The 20385-nt window shown below is 46.4% G+C and overlaps 1 protein-coding gene and 1 long non-coding RNA gene across 4 annotated transcripts in view; one reads left to right on the top strand and one right to left on the bottom strand.

Moving 5' to 3' along the window:
- Positions 1 to 20127, bottom strand: part of LOC116967985 — a 20993-nt gene extending 866 nt beyond the window's left edge. The window contains exons 1-2 of the long non-coding RNA XR_004410377.1: positions 20052 to 20127; positions 4236 to 4238 (exon numbers count right to left, since the gene is read on the bottom strand). This is a non-coding gene — a long non-coding RNA (uncharacterized LOC116967985). The remainder of the gene's footprint in view (positions 1 to 4235; positions 4239 to 20051) is intronic.
- The window catches only part of ache (acetylcholinesterase (Cartwright blood group)), a 33570-nt gene continuing 22969 nt past the window's right edge, over positions 9785 to 20385 (top strand). For 2 of the 3 annotated variants that reach the window (XM_033014620.1, XM_033014622.1), the window contains exon 1: positions 9785 to 10032. The gene's annotated coding sequence lies outside the window, so the exon portion shown is untranslated. Of the gene's footprint in view, positions 10033 to 18103; positions 18222 to 20385 lie in introns of those variants that run through there. The other variant, XM_033014621.1, reaches the window with a different exon arrangement.

Here is a 20385-nt window from a genome sequence, read left to right on the forward strand (position 1 = left end):
CCTGCGTTTGGCCTGTTCGACCTGCTGCCCCTCAGGGAGGCGTTATAGGTGCATCAGAACAAGGGACAAATAGGACTCAAGACAGTTGCTTTCCAAAAGCCATAACCTCCCTGGAACTCACACATGTATGACTTCACAGCATACCCCCGGTTAATAACATTGGCCTCGGCAGTAAGCAACATCCTGTGAATTAATTAATATAAAAACCCTCCAATAAAACCTCTAAGTGTGCGTCACGATCTCCTGCTCACGCTATGCTCATGACTGCGTAGCCGGACATAGTGCGAACTCCATCATCAAGTTCGCTGACAACACCACTGTTGTGGGACGTATCATGATGGGGATGAGTCAGAGTATAGAAGTGAGATCGACCGATTGACCAAATGGTGCCAGCACAATAACCTGGCTCTCAACACCAGCAAAACCAAGGAACTGATTGTGGACTTCGGAAGGGGTAGGATGGGGTCCCACAGTCCCGTTTATATCACCGGGTCGATGGTGGAAAGGGTCAAGAACTAGAAATCCTGGGCGTGCATATTTCCGAAGATCTCTCCTGGTCCCAGAACACTGATGCAATCATAATAGAATAGAATAGAATAGAATGCCATTTTATTGTCACTATACACATGTACAATGAGATTAAAAGCAGCTCGTACTCAGTGCAGACATGTAATTAGTTCAAAAAACAAAAAACAAAACAAAGGGGGGGGGGGGGGAGATAAGGTGCACAGTTCTGCGGCGCTATATACATATCTATAAAAGACAATGAGTGAATAGAGTGAATAAATAGGATTCCTATATACAGTATGGGTTATTGCACATATTAAAATTACAGTTACAGTACAGTTACAGTACAAATTACAGTAGGTGGATAGATGGAAGTCCGGGGGTTAGGCTGTGAAGTCAGTACATGTGTGAGTTCAGAGAGGTTATGGCTTTTGGAAAGCAACTGTTCTTGAGTCTATTTGTCCTTGTTCTGATGCACCTATAGCGCCTTCCCTGAGGGCAGCAGGTCGAACAGGCCAAACGCAGGATGGGAGCTGTCCTTGATGATGTTCTTCGCCCTGCTGAGGCAGCGGGAGGTGTAAATGTCCATCAGGGAGGGGAGAGGGCAGCCAATGATCTTCTGTGCTGCCCTAACTACCCTCTGAAGCCTCTCCCTGTCTGCCATGGTGCAGCTGCCGTACCATGCTGTAATGCAGTATGTCAGCAGGCTCTCAATGGACGAGCGGTAGAAGGTCAGCAGCAGGTTGGAGTCCAGGTTGTGCTTCCTGAGGACCCTCAGGAAGTGCAGCCGCTGCTGAGCCTTCTTAATGACCGCTGTGATGTTGTCTGTCCAGGAGATGTCAGCGGAGATGAGGACGCCGAGAAACCGGAAGGTGTTGACCCTCTCCACACACTCGTCGTTGATGTATAGGGGGGCTAAGTCGGTGCTGTGCCTCCTGAAGTCGACAATGAGCTCTTTTGTTTTCTTGGTGTTCAGAGCCAGGTTGTTTTCTGAGCACCAGGCTGTCAACTTCAGGACTTCCTCTCTATAGGCTGCCTCGTCTCCCCTTGAGATGAGTCCGACTACTGTAGTGTCGTCAGCAAACTTGACGATGCGGTTGTTGTTGTGGGCCGGACTACAGTCGTGGGTGTAGAGACAGTACAGGAGGGGGCTTAGCACACAGCCCTGTGGGGAGCCGGTACTCAACATGCGAGTGGAGGAGAGGTGGGGGCCGAGTCTCACAGTCTGGGGCCGGTTGGTGAGGAAGTCCTTTATCCAGGCACATGTGAGAGTGGGGAGGCCGAGAGTGACCAGTTTGTCGATGAGAATGTCCGGAATGATAGTATTGAAAGCTGAGCTGTAATCCACAAAGAGCATCCGGACGTAGCTCTGCCCCTGCTCCAGGTGGCTCAGCACAGAGTGGAGAGCTACGGTGATGGCCGTCTTCTGTGGATCTGTTTGGGCGATAGGTGAATTGGTGGGGGTCGAAGTCTGGAGGGAGATAGTCCTTGATGTGCTGGAGGACCAATCTCTCGAAGCACTTCGTGATTACCGGAGTGAGGGCCACGGGACGGTAATCATTTAGGCTGGTGATGGGAGACTTCTTCGGCACTGGGACGAATGTGGCTGATTTTAGGCAGGACGGGATAACTGCCTGGTCCAGGGAGAGGTTGAAGATTCTGGTGAAGATGCCGGTGAGCTGGTGGGCACACGCTTTAAGCACCCTACCAGGCACTCCATCCGGGCCGGCAGCCTTCTTGGGGTTCACTGCCAGGAGCACCCGTCTGACATCGTTCTCCCTTACAGTGAGTAAAGAAAGCACATCAGCACCTCTACTTCCTGAGAAGATTACGGAGAGTCGGTATGTCAAGGAGGACTCTCTCGAACTTCTACAGGTGCACAGTAGAGAGCATGCTGACCGGTTGCATCGTGGCTTGGTTCGGCAACTTGAGCGCCCTGGAGAGGAAAAGACTACAAAAAGTCGTAACCACTGCCCAGTCCATCATCGGCTCTGACCTCCCCACCATCGAGGGGATCTATCGCAGTCGCTGCCTCAAAAAGGCTACCAGCATCATCAAGGACCCACACCATCCTGGCCACTCACTCATCTCCCCGCTGCCATCGGGTAGAAGGTACAGCAGCCTGAAATCTGCAACATTCAGATTCAGGAATAGCTTCTTCCCCACAGCCATCAGATTATTAAACATAACTTCAAACTATGAACTATAACTGCCTATTGCACCTTATCTGTTTACTGATATGGATATATATATATATATTCTATGGTTATATGGACACACTGATCTGATCGGTATTTATAACTACAATATCCTGTTGTGCTGCAGCTTGCAAGAATGTCATTGTCCTATCTGGGACACACGACAATAAATTCTCTTGACTTGACTTGACTTTATTTCAACAGAGTAATATCATTTATGATTTAATTTGGTATTATCACACACTTTGGAGTGACCTTACATACCAGAACAACATGATACCTTTCAAGTGCCCAAATAATTGTCACCAAAAGAAGCAGGTTTAGCATAACATTACTATTGTGATAGCTAATAGTACAGGCAGGTTTCTACAAAGGCAGTTTGTTTGTGGTAATGTTTGAGAGGTCAAAGCTGTTTATAACACTGAGACAATCTCCCTGCTCTTCGTCGAATAGTACTGTGGAAGAAAAATGCATAAAGCCTGAATTCTGTGCTGAAGCGTCCGCATCAGGGATTGAACTGACAAGTCTTGCACTGAGGGGTGTTCTGTTTAAATGAAGACAAAATAATGCTGCAGGTGCCGGAATCTTGAGCACAACGCAATCTGCTGGGGGAACTCAGTGATTAGAGATACAGTGCGGAAATCCGCCCATCGAGTCCGTACTGACCAGTGATCCCCGCACACTAACACAATCCTACACCCACTGGGGACAAATTTTTATTTTTATTTTTTAATTTCATTATGTACATTAACATTATTTAACATTTACCAAACCAATAAACCTACAAACCTGGGAGGAAACCGAAGATCTGGGAGAAAACACGCGCAGGTCACGTGGAGAACGTACAAACTCCGTACAGACAGCGCCCGTAGTCGGGATGGAACCCGGGTTTCCTTCGCTGCAAGGCAGCACGATCCACCGTGACTGCCCCAGTCGGGACCCTTCTTCAGGCTGAAGAAGTGTGCTGATGAGAAATGTCCTCTGCCCATTTCTCTCTCCAGATTCTATCTGTTTACTGAGTTCTTACAGCATTTTGTTGTTGGTTTAGTTACAGCGCGGAACGGAGGCAGGATCGAACTTACAGTGCCACTGTAAGGCAGCAACTCTACTGCTGAGCCACCATGCCATCCTGTTGAAAGTTTACCAACCTTACAGTTTATGTTTCATTTGCAGTCTCACTGAACTGCTGAGGGCACATTTTCTTTTCTTTTTCGGATCTAAATAATGGCTGAACTCAACATTGAGTTAACAAATCTTAGAACTGCAGATAGTGGACAATGAAACAGAAATAGGTCAGGCAGCATCCGTAGGAAGCTATCAATGCAACGGGCCTTTGTGGCCTGGCCAACTGTAAAATAGCATCTTGTATATAGAAGGTACACAAAAATGCTGGAGAAACTCAGCGGGTGCAGCAGCATCTACGGAGCGAAGGAAATAGGCAACGTTTCGGACCGTAACCCTTCTTCAGAGTCTATCTTGTATATAGACTCTTGTATATAGACTCAATAAGCAGATGTGTACATTCTGTACCAACTGAGGGATTGTATGGTGATAGTCCTGCTGAGCTGTGTACAGAAGAAAGTATTTCACTGTACCTTGGTGTACACGATAATAAAGAATCAATTGATTGAGCAATTGATTGGTAAACAGTCAACTTTTCAGGTTAGATCTGAGATGTTTACCCTGTTATTCTCTCTCCACAAGTGCTGCCTCGCCTGCTGAGCATTTGATGTCAAATTAAAACTAACCATTCATCGTAAACCAAACCAACCCCACGGTATAGTTGTATTCATGTTGAATGTTTATGCTAATTGACATGTTCTGATAAAACTTTACTTGGAGATAATAAACCAGTTTCTCTCTTTCATGGGGCTTGAACAACACGCTTGTTATTGATCATTGGTTTCATTTAAGAGAGTAGAAATTCCTATTTTGGCACAAGGCAATAGTTTAAAGTCTGGGCCAACAGTGCAGAATTGTTTGGAGGAAATGGGGGATACAGCGATATTAACAATCACTTGCTGTCCTTGCAAGAATCTGGACATTCATACATTTTATATGAAGGCAGATTATGCAGGTTTTAAAATGCTTGTGTCCACATACAGAGCGCTTATTTTTGTTCTTGATGGAGGCAGGGGTGATGGCTCAAGGATCACTATGCGAACATCACCATGGCTGGAAAAGCAGGAACGCAGGAATTTACATGGAGTTCTGCAAGTTGCAAAATCCAAGAATGGAGTAGGGCGGTCCCAGTGGTGCAGCGGTAGAATCGCTGCCTTCCAGCGCTTGCAGCGCCAGAGACCCGGGTTTGCAACTGACTACAGGTGCCGTCTGTACGGAGATTGTACGTTCTCCCTGTGACTTTTCTCCGGGTGCTCCGGTTTCCTCCCACACTCCAAAGACGTACAGGTTTGTAGGTTAATTGGCTTGGTAACCTTTCTCGGGGTTTTCTCCAGGTGCTCCGGTTTCCTCCCACACTCCAAAGACGTACAGGTTTGTAGGTTAATTGGATTGGTATTAATGTAAATTGAATTAATGTAAACTGACCCAAGGTGTGAATGTGCGGGGACCGCTGGTCAGTGTGGACGTGGTGGGCCGAAGGGTCTGTTTCCCCTGCTGTGTCTCTAATGAGACTAAATTGGCTGGCATGAGGACTGGTGAAAAGATTTGCAGTTGTCGGGAAGAGAAGGAGTCAGATGGAGACATCATATGAAAGTTCAGACTTTCGAAGTGGGACAAACAAAAGATGGACAAGAATGAGGTTGATCTCGAGGCAGGAAAGACAGAAAAGTCGGAGGCAAAAAAGATATTGTCGGGAAAAAGAGCAGGAACCGACCAATGCAGGAGTAGGCCATTCGGCCCTTCGAGCCATTCTTGGTTCTTGGTTTCTTGGTCCTCCAAAATATTCCAAATGGAATTTAAACTGGAGGTGGTGAAGGGAGGGCTTAAGCCAGAAAGGGTTTTTGGGAAGAAAGAGCTACTTTAAATGTAGTTGCATCTGGTTGGGTAACTATAGTTGGGTGGAGATTATTCCATGCTTTAATTGTGTGTGCGGGGAAAGAACGAATTGCTGTACACATCTGTCTTTGTAGCTGGGATCACAAATTGGATCGAATGCCCTCGTCTGCTCCTAATTGGTTTGGGTTTGGTGTAGGTCTTGTAGTCGAGCTGACCATTTAACATTTTGTAAAAACAGGTCAAACGGTGAGCTTCACGTGTGTCTGTCTTCGAAAGGGTTCCACCCCAGAGAATTCAGAAGTTTGGTGACACTCGCTTCTCTCTCATAGGTGTTAGTAACAAATCGAGCTGCCTGTCTTTAGACACGTTCGATGGAAGAAATGTTTTTATTTGTGTATGGGTCCCATGCTGCAACTGCGGAGTCCAAATGAGGTCTAACGAGGGTGAAATATAGCTTCTCCTTGACAGAAGTTGAACAATTCACTGTGATCATGGCTGATCATCCACAATCAGTACCCCGTTTCTGTTTTCTCGCCATATCCACTGACTCCGCTATCTTTGAGAGCTCTATCTAACTCTCTCTTGAAAGCATCCAGAGAATTGTCCTCCACTGCCGTCTGAGGCAGAGAATTCCACAGATTCACAACTCTCTGGGTGAAAAGTGTTTCCTCATCTCCGTTCTAAATGGCCGACCTCTTATTCTTAAACTGTAGCCCTGGTTCTGGACTCCCCCAACACCAGGAACATGTTTCCTGCCTCTAGCGTGTCCAAACCCTTAATAATCTTATATAAGATACCCTCTCATCCTAAATTCCAGAGTGTACAAGCCCAACCGTTTCATTCTATCAACATATGTCAGTCCCGCCATCCCGGGAATTAAAAGGAATACAAAGTTAATAACAGCTTTGCAATATAATAGCTAAAGTTACATAGATACTTAAGGAGAGACACAAGGAATTTCAGATGTTGGAATTTTGAACAAAAGAGAAAGTGCTGGATGAACTCACTTGGTCGGACAGCATCTGTGGAGAAATACACAGACAACATTTCAGGTTGGGACCTTCAATATTTTGTGTGCCGACAAACGGTACCATTAAGAAGGAAAGATAGATCAGCCATGATTGAATGGCAGAGTAGAATTGATGGGCCAAATGGCCTAATTCTGCTCCTATCACTTATGAAGTTATGAATTTATGAAGTACAAAGGTACAATGGGAGCACCACTGTGACTCAAATTGAGTTTATTGTCAAAGTCACAAGTACAGAGAGCAACAGGTACAAATAAAATCTTGCTCACACCAACGCGAAAGACACATACTCAGACCAACACACAAAAACAAACGATACATAAATTAGAAATAAATTACATGCAAAAATTGTAAACAAAAGACTGACAAAAATAAAAGAAATGAGTGCAAGGCACAATTGGAAAAAAACATAGCTGACAAGATATGTTTAAGAAGGAACTGCAGATGCTGGAAAATCGAAGGTAGACAAAAATGCTGGAGAAACTCAGCAGGTGAGGCAGCATCTATGGAGCGAAGGAAATAGGTGACGTTTTGGTATGAGACCCTTCTTCAGACAGATGTGGAGGTTCTACCTGCCCCCACCCCCACAACAGTCTGAAGAAGGGTCTCGACCTGAAACGTCACCTACTCCTTTTCTCCAGAGATGCTGCCTGACTCGTTGAGTTACTCCATCATCTTGTGTCTCTTCGGTTTCAACCAGCATGTGAAGTTCCTAGCTACACAAAATTAATTCTCAATATTTTTTGTTCTGGGATTAAAAGTCATTCACATGGATGTCTGAAAGCTTCCAAGGACAGAAATCCTAGACAGCAGGAATGAATCCTGTGAGAGCTAACTCTCTGCATACACAAATATGGGGTGGGAGATCTCAACCTTCACGTGGTCCGCCCAGTTTCGACGAATGCAATCAACCTGGTGAGCACAATCGAATAAGATCAAATAGAACAAGTTGTCCTACAACTTTAGGCTGTACGCAAGAAGATACACAAATATCACAATTATTAATAGTACAGCAAAAATGCCTATGATCATGTCTGATGTGCCGTGGCAAAACAAGTCTGGTCTTGAATATTCTTTGATCGCATTCACAGTGTTGCAAAATATCTCCGTAGAAGATGTCTGATGTCTGTAGGACAATTAGCATCTCCCCACTGTCTTGCATGTGGCTGATGCAGACAAGATTGTCTAATGGTTACGGCAAGTTACAAACCATATCTTCTGCAGTGAGCCCGGAACCTGTCATTAGTACCTTGTTTCTTTTATATCCAACGCTGATTATTTGCTTGTCCTTTACATTTTGTAATAGTTTTATGGAGACCGGTTCTTGTTTGTGTTCATCGTCACCATATCCCCCTGTCCTGACAAGGAGACAGAGTGCTGGAGTAACTCATAGAAACATAGAAACATAGAAAATAGGTGCAGCAGTAGGCCATTCAGCCCTTCGAGCCTGCACCGTCATTCAATATGATCATGGCTGATCATCCAACTCAGTATCCCATCCCTGCCTTCTCTCCATACCCCCTGATCCCTTTAGCCACAAGGGCCACATCTAACTCCCTCTTAAATATAGCCAATGAACTGTGGCCTCAACTACCTTCTGTGGCACTGAACTCAGCAGATCAGACAGCATGTCTGGGGTACGTGGATGGCAAGGAGGCAGTTTGTGGGATGGCTAGACTCAAGGCTATGGGCTTTTGCGGGCCAGCTGCAGCCGGGACTGTGAGATGGCGCCAAAAATGGCGACTCAAGAGTCAAGAGTGTTTTATTGTCATATGTCCCGGACAGGACAATGAATAGGTGACATTTCCCTTCTCCAGAGATGCTGCCTGTCCCACTGAGTCACTCCAGCTTTTTGTGTCTATCTTCGGTTTAAACCTGCACCTGCAGTTCCTCTCTGCCATTTTCTCTCTTTTACTTCCTTTTCTCCAGAGATGCTGTCTGACCCACTGAGTTTACTCCAGATTTTTGTGTCTATTCACAGAGAGGAAAGGGAATGACCAAGATGTCCAAATCCCCATTCCCTCTGCCCATCCATATACCCCCCCCCCCCCCTCAACTTCCATAGGTCAACGAGCATTGCTTTTGTCTTGCTGATGTTTATGTCATAAGTGATAGGAGCAGAATTAGGCCATTCGGCCCATCAAGCCTACTCCGCCATTCAATCATGGCTGATCTATCTCACCCGCCTAACCCCATTCCCCTGCTTTCTCCCCATAACCCCTGACACCCGCACTAATCAAGAATCTATCTCTCTCTGTCATACAAATATCCAATGACTTGGCCTCCACAGCCTTCTCTGGCAAAGAATCCCACAGATTCACCACAGTTAAGGGCTAGATTGTTGTTCTGACAGAACAACACAAGGTATGTCTGAAGAAGGGTCTCGACCCAAAACGTCACCTATTCCTTCGCTCCATAGATGCTGCTGCACCCGCTGAGTTTCTCCAGCATTTGTGTCTACCTTCGATTTTTCCAGCATCTGCAGTTCTTTCTTAAACACAAGGTGTCCGATCTCTTTCCTGTACTCTGTCTCAACACTGTTGTTGATCCAGCATCAAATTTTTTTCTCGTACACTGTGGGCCAGAGGGGCTGTTCTGTTCAATGTTTTTCCAACCATTGCCCACTTATCAGAGGGAAGTTGGTTTGTTAATGACAACGCAATGTTCAAGAATTATTTTATCAATGGATGAAGAAGGAATCAGTCAGCCCTTATTGTCTATTTGTGAAGAAATTCTATTCTTTGTGCAAAGTGAAGGTAGACTTCACCAGCATGTGCAGTTCCTTCTTAAACATTTGTGCAAAGTGAAATTCGTTACACATTTTTGTTTTAAGATGCAGGAAAAATCGAAGGTGGACAAAAATGCTGGAGAAACTCAGCGGATGAGGCAGCATCTATGCTGGAGTTTCTCCAGCATTTTTGTCCACCAAACATTTCAGTTTCAATGTCTTTGCTTAAGTCTTCCGAGCGGGGCAATATCTTCTGCTGCCTGAACTTGAATGTCATGTTCCTGCCATTTCTGCTCGCTCGTGGAAGGTAGATGCAGTGGGGGTGAGGGAGTGCATTTTGTTCCGAGTGATGAAACGCCGGCTTGTCTTGCTGCAAGCATCCAGCCCTCTCCATCCGCGGACATTCGGCCCTGCATTGCCTCTCCAGCCAACATCGCGAGATTGTTCTGCGGATCATTAATCCAGTACCCCCTCCCTCCACTCCTCAGCTATATACACACACACACACACAGACAACCTCACGTCAAGCGGCGTAGGCAGCAAACAACAGCTTACACAGCTGACAGAGCGACCACCTGCAGTCCCAGTGTGTGTATCGCCTATTCGCATACAGGTAAAGACTCTATCTCTTGCTTCCATTTATTTCTGGGCTTGGCAATTAATCTGTGCGATTTTAACCAACGCTGGCTTTTATTTTGTTGTTGTTGTTGTTGTTGTTGCAATCTTGTCTGTGCAATGCCGTTATTTTTCCATGCATCGCCTTAAACAGAGGGACCGTGAAACTGACACAACCGTCGCCCAGTTAGTTTACTGACTGGCATTGAAATACGCTGCTGTTTCAACGTGCGTGTTGCTTTTCCACGCATTTTGAAAAGGGTTTTGTGGCTCATTGCAGGGCGAATCCACCGGTACATCCATTTGAGTCGGTCTAAAAATTAGCATTGCATCACTTAGTGAAAGATAGATAGAAAGACAGGAAGCAATCGATCCCCCCGCTGTGCCCATGACAACGCCATAATAATGTCGCCTGAGCTATTTATGGCCTCTACTTTTTTTTTCTGGCAATGGTATATAAAAAGACCTGGGATATGTTTATTATTTTAACCCCCTGTGCGGTCGAGATGGTGCAGGTAGTGATCACTAAAAATAATCTTGTCAAATCCCATCGCGTTTACAAGGACCGAGAAAACCCACACACTCTGAATCCCACTCCCCCTGCCCTGAGAGACCTGACATTGTCACAAATGAGGACAGGGAGGGTGAAGAATTGTAGAGGTCACACACGTTCTGTTGGTTGGATAATTTGTTCAGGATCGCATTCCTCCAGGGATTTCCTGTGGCGCATCAAATGTGGAGTGGTGTGGCTGTTGTGTGTGTTGTCAGGGCCTCTGACTGGGTTTGTTCATCAACGGAGTGCTACAACAATTCAGGGTGTTTCTTCCAGGGTCTGGATGTAGTACGCTGAAAAGCTCTAGGTAGAGCATCACTGGACAATTTTTACATTTTATCAATCAAGCCAATTAACCTACAAACCTGAAGGTAGACAAAAATGCTGGAGAAACTCAGCGGGTGAGGCAGCATCTATGGAGCGAAGGAATAGGTGACGTTTCGGGTCGAGACCCTTCTTTAGTCTGATGAAGGAATGGGTGCAGGAGTAGGCCATTCGGCTCATTCAATGTGATCATGGCTGATCATCCCCAATCAGTACCCCGTTCCTGCCTTCTCCCCATATCCCCTGACTCTGCAATCTTCAAGAGCCTTTTATAGCTCTCTCTTGAAAGTATCCAGAGAACCGGCCTCCACCGCCCTCTGAGGCAAAGAATTCTACAGACTCACAACTCTCTGTGAGCAAAAGTGTTTCCTCGTCTCCGTTCTAAACGGCTTACCCCTTATTCTTAAACTGTGTGTGTGGCCCCTGGTTCTGGACTCCCCCAACATCTGGAACATGTTTCCTGCCTCTAGCATGTCCAAACCCTTAATAGTCTTATATGTTTCAATAAGATACCCTCTCGTCCTTCTAAACTCCAGAGTATACAAGCCCAGCCGCTCCATTCAGCTGCCCTTAGGCCCAGCAAGACATTAAGCACCCCATCTACACTAATCCCATTGTATTGGGGAGAAGGCAGGAGAATGGAGTTCGGAGGGATGCTCCATACAGTACCCGTAGTTGGGATTGAACCTGGGTCACTGGCGCTGTGAGACAGCAGCTATACCCGCTGCGCCACCATGACAGTCCAGGCAAAAATCCAACAGAGGGTTAAAGGAGACTTGCATGAGGATTTGGGAATTGGCAGAGCAATTAAGGACTTTGTCAATGGTCGAGGGAAGGAAGGTCGGGCATTGGGTTTGCAAGCACAGGTGACAGAAGACTGTTTCAATGTTTTGCATTTGTGAGTGGGTTTCCACCAGATGCTCTGATCTCCCCGATCCCAAGGATTAATTGGCTGAAGTTACCCCTTATGTGGGTGACCGGTAAAATGATCCAAGAGGAGTTGATGGATATGTGAGAGAGAATAGGTAATATGTAGGAATAAAACAGCAACCTGTGAAATAAGGTAGCATCGTCACGGAACCAAACACAAGCAAAGGTTTTCATAAATTCTAGTAGCAGAATTAGGCCATTCGGCCCATCAAGTCTACTCCGCCATTCAATCATGGCTGATCTACCTTTCATTCTGAACCCCATTCTCCTGCCCTCGCCCCATAACCCCTGACACCTGTACTAATCAAGAATCTGTGAATCTCCACCTTAAAAGTACCCATTTTAAAAGTTCCATCCTGCACTCAAATTCACTTGGAAATGGGGAATAAGAGTTACAAGACAGCACGGAGGGAGGGAGATGGCTGTTTGTGTGAGAACCCACTCCCCAATTGTCTAGCACTCCACACTCACAAGGACATAAGGAATAGGAGTAGAATTAGGCCATTCGGTCCACCAAGTGTGCTCTGCCATTCAATCATGGATGATCTATCTCTCCCTCCTATCCCCATTCTCCTGCCTTCTCCCCATAACCCCTGACACCTGTACTAATCAAGAATCTATCTATCTCTGCCCTAAAAATATCCATTGGCCTCCGCAGCCGGCTGTGACAATGAATTCCACACATTCACCACCCTCTGCTAAATAAATTCCTCCTCATCTCCTTTCTAAAGGCACATCCTTTAATTCTGAGGCTGTGCCCTCTGGTCCTAGACTCTCCCACTAGTGGAAACATCCTCTCCACATCCACTCCACATCCACTCTATCCAGGCTGTACATTGGGAGGAGGGGTGTTTTTGGAGAATTGAGCGAGAGAGCCTGTAAATCCAATGACAGCTGCGTTGGACACGATGCCTGATCCAACGCACACTTGGTATCAGTGACATCCCGTGCGGATAGGTCACCGGAAAAAATTCACCGAGTAGACACAAGATTCTACTTTTACCTCTCACAGTTTCCTCTCCGATATAATTAGCCCCGGCCAGTTTACCTCGGTAAACAACACCCCTCAATGAGCATGTCCGTCCTTCAGTTCCGGTCCCGTGGTCTCCTGGGCGGAGTGAGCCTCGGATAATCTGCAGTCGGCAAATGCTGATGTTGTAAAATCCTCCAAAACCACTCCTCCGCTGTCAGGGGGAAGCTCAGCATAAATTGGAGGAACGGCATCTCATATTTTGCTTGGGCATCTTTCACCCCAGCGGTATGAACATTGACTTCTCCAACTTAATAACCCTTGCTTTGCCACTCTCTCCAGCCCTCCCCCATCCTAGTTCTCCATCCAGCTTCTTCTCCTTGCGTATGGCGTGCACAGCCTAAAGTTGTAGGATGACTTGTTCTATTTGATCTAATTTGATTGTGCATGCCAGGTCGATTTGCTATCAAAACATGAGGGGGGGGGCACAATTTCTTGGCAGTCACGCCCGCACACACACACACACACACACACACACGCACACGCGAGGCTTCGGCCGTGGGCCCTGTGGACAGTCACATCGGGAGCTGACCTGGTTGGTGACCGTCTCCGAACTCCAGCAACAGCAGCTTCGTCCGCCCCGAATCATGGGGCTTGAATCGGCCCGTTCGCGGGGCCTTTCATCGGCCGGCGGGGGCTTCAACATCAGGAGCCTCGATGCAGCAGTTTGATTTTATGCCGCGCCGGGCGCTGAAAGGCCCCCCTGTCCCCCCCCAGGATTTCCGCCCACGAAGGTTGCAATCTCCCACCCCTTCGACCAGTTTGACTGTCCTCCTGATTGCGTTTTATCTTTGTACGCCTCATTGCCATTTTCTCCTCGCCAACAGTGATCTATTCTACATTTTCCTTGAACCTCATCTGCTTTTTCACATGCTACCCTTCGCTATCCCTGTGCCTCCCCCCACCCGACTCTCTGTCTGAAGAAGGGTCTCGACCCATTACTTCTCTCTAGAGATGCTGCCTGTCCCGCTGAGTTTCTCCAGCATTTTGTGCCTATCTCCAAAATACACTGGCAGGGTAAGGAGACTTCCCTCAAGCCACCATCTCTAACACCAAGACCTGAAATGTCACCTATTCCTTTTCTCCAGAGATACTGCCTGTCCCGCTGAGTTTCTCCAGCGTTTTATACCTATCCCCTCTTCATTTAATCGCGACATCTTATACAGAGCAGAAAAGGTCTCTATTTAACATCCTGTCCGTCTGACCTCTTTGACAACGACCTCTTTTAGGACTGTGCTGGGTGCATCGGCCTAGATTATTAATTTCATTTCATCATTGTTGAAAACATTAGCAACGCAGTGGCGCTGGTTTCCGACAGGAACGGTGACGGATGCTCCACACACCTCTGTCCTCCAGTTCCTGCGGACCTCTGCCGCTGGAAGTATAGGATTTTGGTGTGTGTGTGTGCTTTACCATCATTCCTTACAATGCCATGTACCACATATGTGGCCTAGAACACAAGCTCCAAATGGTACCCTGAGTGAGGCTTGAACTACAAACCTTCTGTCGCAGAGGCCAATTTGCCACAGCTGATGTTGAAAGGGTAACTATGAGCAGAATATACAAGGGCAGATGAAGTGAGATTAGACAGAAGCAGCTGCAGATGCTGGTTTATTAAAACAAATGCAAGATGCTGCAGTAACACATGAGAAATATAGAAACATAGAAAATAGGTGCAGGAGTAGAGGCCATTCAGCCCTTCGAGCCTGCACCGCCATTCAATATGATCATGGCTGATCATCCAACTCAGTATCCCATCCCTGCCTTCTCTCCATACCCCCTGATCCCTTTAGCCACAAGGGCCACATCTAACTCCCTCTTAAATAAAGCCAATGAACTGTGGCCTCAACTACCTTCTGTGGCAGAGAATTCCACAGATTCACCACTCTCTGTGTAAAAAATGATTTTCCCATCTCGGTCCTAAAAAACTTCCCTCTTATCCTTAAACTGTGACTCCCAGTTCCGGACTTCCCCAAGATCGGGAATAATCTTCCTGCATCTAGCCTGTCCAACCCCTTAAGAATTTTGTAAGTTTCTATAAGATCCCCCCTCAATCTTCTAAATTCTAGCGAGTACAAGCCGAGTCTATCCAGTCTTTCTTGATATGAAAGTCCTGCCATCCCAGGAATCAGTCTGGTGAACCTTCTGGTGAAGCAGGGACCTTTCCCCGATTCACAACATCACCTATCCAAATGCAGGTCTAGTTTGGAGATACAGCGCAGAAACAGGCCCTTCGGCCCATCGGGTCCGCTTCGACCAGCGATCCCCACACATTAACACTATCCCGCACCCACTAGGAACAATTTTTACATTTACCAAGCCCACTATAACCTACAAACCTGCACCTCTTTGGAGTGTGGGAGGAAACCAAAGATCTGGGAGAAACCCCACGCAGGTCACGGGGAGAACGTACAAACTCCGTACAGACAGCAGCCGTAGTCGGAATGGAACCCGGGTCTCCGGCGCTGCATTCGCTGTAAGGCAGCAACTCTACCGCTGCGCCACCGTGACGAGGCTAGGAATAAAAGCAAACTGAAGTATGTATCCATTCCCTTGTTATTAAGATCTTGGACAATGAATTGTGACTGCCAGCTAGATTCCCAGCACTGCAGTACGCTGCCTTGATTAAATTAGACAGCAAAAATGTAATGTTGCAGGCCGTGGTCAAACCTGCAGGGGAGAGGGAGGGAGAGAGAAAGAGAAGGAGAAATCAGTGGCAAATACATTGGCCATCTCCCTGCATTACACTTCATATAGCCAAGAGCTGAACTGTGTCATGTTCATTGAATTGAATTATGTCGGGATTGTCAAGAGGTGGCAGAGTGCTATTCACTCAGGTAGAATAGGTCCTGCCTGCTGGCAATATTAGCTCTTAGTTCAGTAACGGATCAGCATTCAAAATCTATTGTATCTATCGTTCAAGGTGTGACTTCTTAAACATAGGCGTGACCAAACGTAGACTAGGGGATCGTTTTACTGCTCAGTCTGCCTGGATCTACCTGGTTACCAAACACTTTAATTCCCCCTCCCATTCCCACACTGACCTTTCTGTCCTAGGCCTCCTCCATTGTCAGAGTGAGGCCAAGGGCAAATTGGAGGAACAGCACCTCATATTTGTCTAGGGCAACTTACAGCCCAGTGGTATAAATATTGCCTTCTCTAACTTTGAGTAACCCTTGCATCCCCCCTGTCTCTCCATCCCTCCCCCAACCAAGTCGCACCAGCTTCTCGTTCTCACCCAGCAAACAGCTAACAATGGCCTGTTTCCTATATCATCGTTACTTTATTGCATATTTTTCATTCATTTGTTCCATATCTCTCCACATCACCATCTGTATCTCTTCTTTTCCTTTTTCCCCTGACTCTCAGTCTGAGGAGGGGTCTCGACCTATTCCTTTTCTCCAAAGATGCTGCCAGGCCCGCTGAGTAACTCCAGCTTTTTGTGTCTATCTTCAGTTTGTTCTGGATGCTTTCAAGAGAGAGTTAAATAGAGCTCTTAAAGATAGCAGAGTCAAGGGAGATGGGGAGAAGGCAGGAACGGGGTACTGATCGTGGATGACCAGCCATGATCACATTGAATGGCGGTGCTGGCTCGAAGGGCCGAATGGCCTACTCCTGCACCTATTGTCTATTGAATATTGTCTATACTGGAATTTGGAAGGATGAGAGGTTATCTTATTGAAACATATAAGATTATTAAGGGTTTGGGCACGCTAGAGGCAGGAAACATGATCCCAATGTTGGGGGAGTCCAGTACCAGGGGCCACACACACAGTTTAAGAATAAGGGTTAGGCCATTTAGAACGGAGACGGGGAAACACTTTTTCTCACAGAGAGTTGTGAGTCTGTGGAATTCTCTGCCTCAGAAGGCAGTGGAGACCGATCCTCTGGATGCTTTCAAGAGAGAGTTAGACTGAGCTCTTAAAGATAGCGGAGTCAAGGGAGATGGAGAGAAGGCAGGAACGGGGTACTGATTGTGGATGATCACAGTGAATGGCGGTGCTGGCCTGAGGGGCCGAATAGCCTACTCCTGCACCTATTGTCTATTGATTGGAGGCCTGAGCTATAGTCAAACATAATGTAGGATAGTGTGTGAAGGAAGGAACTGGTTTACACCGAATATGGACACAAAATGCTGGAGTAACTCAGCAGAACAGGCAGCATCTCTGGAGAGAAGGAATGGGTGACGTTTTGGGTCGAGACCCTTCTTCAGACTTCTGAGGGTCTCAACCTGAAACGTCAACCATTCCTTCTCTCCAGAGATGCTGCCTGTCCCACTGAGTTACTCCAGCATTTTGTGTCTATCTATAATAGGATAGATCTGGTGCAGAATTCTAAAGTCTTCAATTAATCCCTCATCTCTGTAGCCAATTTATATATTGAATTAGAATGCAGTCTAATCATATTCTAATTCTGTGCCAACCATCAATCTATTAGTATCAACCTGTACCAATTCTATTTACCAGCACCTGATCTGTAGCCTTCTATATTGGAAGTGGAAGATATTGCATCTCTGGTCAGGGAGGTTCGGTGATCACGTATTGTATATGACAAGCCTGCTGGTGGAAACAGTCGAGACTCCTAGTAAAATACTTAATATTTTGCTGTTGTGTTTGAGGGATTTTAACCCTGGAATGTTTAAGAAAGAACTGCAGATGCTGGAAAAATCGAAGGTAGACAAAAATGCTGGAGAAACTCAGTGGGTGAGGCAGCATCTATGGAGCGAAGGAAATAGGCGACGTTTCGTGCCAGTTGTGTGTTAACTTTCAAATGGAACACTATACCCAAGTGTGAATATTGGACAGATGTTGTAAAGGGCCCCATGGTGCTATAGGAAGAACAAGGAAGTTCTCCAATATTCTCTTGATCTTCTTGTCCTGCAGATGGCAAATGTGTTAATTTCCACATTTCATTCGTGGCTTCTGAGGCATTTCCTCTGCTTGTGAGATAGTTACTCAAAAACAAGCGTTGATTTTTTTGTCAAAGTCGCCGATCTTATAAGTGCGATATTGTTCCCAGAGTCCAGCTGTGGGTTGCCATTTTAATACATTCAGTGGACACCTAATTAACAAGAAAGACTCAAATGTCACCGACCGTTTGAAGTCAAGGGATCAGCCAAGGGTTAAGAACTTGTATTCCTCTTGAAGGCTTGCACACAACAGGCACTGTCTCTTTAAAGGCTCTCTCTATGTGGCCATGAGGCCCTGAGTGTGAGGCATTAAATCACCCCAGCCACTAACAGCAGCGCACAAACCTTTGGTGTCTCCCTTCTGGACAGCTGCAGCCTTTAAATAGCATCAGCTGGTCGCGAAAGCCTGATCTTGTCCCTGGCTGCTGGCATCAATTCACGGTATGTGCCACCTCTGTTCTGCTTTTTGATACCGATTTTTTTCGTTCTTATTTTGGAGCAATATGTGTGTGGATTTCTCTCCCGCAGCGGGGAAAGGTAAGGCAGGGTTTCACAAGGGGACTTGCCCTTGACACAACAGATAAGGAAGAGGAGCCTGGGGACCCGAAACGTCACCCATTCCTTCTCTCCGGAGACGCTGCCTGTCCCGCTGAGTTACTCCAGCATTTTGTGTCTATCTTCGGTTAGAAGCAGCATCTTCAGTTGCTTCCTACACAGCCAAAAGGCTTGGACGTCAATTTTAAGAAGCAGGAGGGGAGTTATTCCTTTCGTGCAGCAAGCTGGGACAAGCTGCTTGGGAATGGGGGTGGGAGTCGGTTCAACAGCTTACAGCACGGAACGGAATCAACGGTTTATGTGAAGAAGAAAAAATGACAGGTTGACGCAGCAGTTAGTGCTGCTACTTCACTCCTCTCCTGCAACCCAGATTCGAATCTGACCTACGGTCTTGTCTGCGTGGAGTTTGCACGTTCTCCCTGTGACCACATAGTTTCTGCGTCGGGTGCTCCGGTTTCCACCCAAGCGTGCAGATTGTTCGTTTAACTGGCTGCTTCAGAATACCCCAAGTGTAGACAGATGGAAAAATGAATCAAAGGGGAGTTGATGGCAATGGAGGTTGCAGGGTTATTTATGAGCCTGTCCCACTTTTTTCCAATAATGTTTAAAAGTTTCATTTATAAAGCGGGTTATTTATTTCTAGTCTTGAGCCTTTAGCTCATGTATTTATAAAGAGCTGGCCCAGCCACCTCCGACACAAACCCAAGGGCTTGCAGCTTCATCAGAGCTGACCCAACACAAAGTCCGTCAGTCTGAACAAGGCAATGCCGCCTGACCTGCTGAGATAGTCATGTTTAAGAAGGAACAGTACAGAGAAGGCTCACCAGACTGATTCCTGGGATGGCAGGACTTTCATATGAAGAAAGACCGGATAGACTCGGTTTGTACTCGCTAGAATTTAGAAGATTGAGGGGGGATCTTATAGAAACTTACAAAATTCTTAAGGGGTTGGACAGGCTAGATGCAGGAAGATTGTTCCCGATGTTGGGGAAGTCCAGAACAAGGGACCACACACAGTTTAAGGATAAGGGGGAAATCTTTTAGGACCGAGATGAGGAAAACATTTTTCACACACAGAGAGTGGTGAATCTCTGGAATTCTCTGCCACAGAAGGTAGTTGAGGCCACAGTTCATTGGCTATATTTAAGAGGGAGTTAGATGTGGCCCTTTTGGCTAAAGAAATCAGGGGGTATGGAGAGAAGGCAGGGATGGGATACTGAGTTGGATGATCAGCCATGATCATATTGAATGGCGGTGCAGGATCAAAGGGCCGAAGGGCCTCTACTCCTGCACCTATTTTCTATGTTTCTATGTTTCTAACTGCAGATGCTGGAAAATCGAAGTAGACAAAAATGCTGGAAAAACTCTATGGAGCAAAGGAAACAGGCAACGTTTCGGGTCGAGACCCCACATCAGTCTGAAGAAGGGTCTCGACCCAAAACGTCGCCTATTTCCTTCGCTCCATAGATGCTGCCTCACCTGCTGAGTTTCTCCAGCATTTTTATCTACCTGCTGAGATACTGAAGCATTTTGTGTCTATATTTAGTATAAACCAGAGTCTACAGTTGGTTTATATTACATTATTATAACCTTTAGAATTTCACAATTCTTGATGGTATCAGCTGTGCCTGAATAGATTGTCCTTTCACCCCAGAGCCAATCTGTTTGATACAGTGAAAGACGTCGTCATTTGGATAAAACATTAACTTCAAGCACCCCAGATGTGATTATCAAACCCGCTGACGAGGGAGGTGCGGCGGTAGTCTGGCACGCTAACCTCTACCGGGCTGAGGCCAGGCGACAACTCTCAGGCACCTCCTCCTACTTATCCTTGGACCATGACCCCTCTGACCAGCATCAGAACTTAATATCACACCATTTCTGATTTCATCACTTCCAGCTCTCTGCCCTCTAAATCCTTCAACCTTATCGTTCCCCAGCCCCGATTTTACCTTCTCCCCAAAATCCACAAACAGAACTGTCCTGGCAGACCCATTGTTTCTGTTTGTTCATGTCCCACTGAATTAATTTCCACATATCTCGACTCCAT

The sequence above is a fragment of the Amblyraja radiata genome, chromosome 43 (assembly GCF_010909765.2).
Source record: "Amblyraja radiata isolate CabotCenter1 chromosome 43, sAmbRad1.1.pri, whole genome shotgun sequence".
NCBI lineage: Eukaryota > Metazoa > Chordata > Chondrichthyes > Rajiformes > Rajidae > Amblyraja > Amblyraja radiata.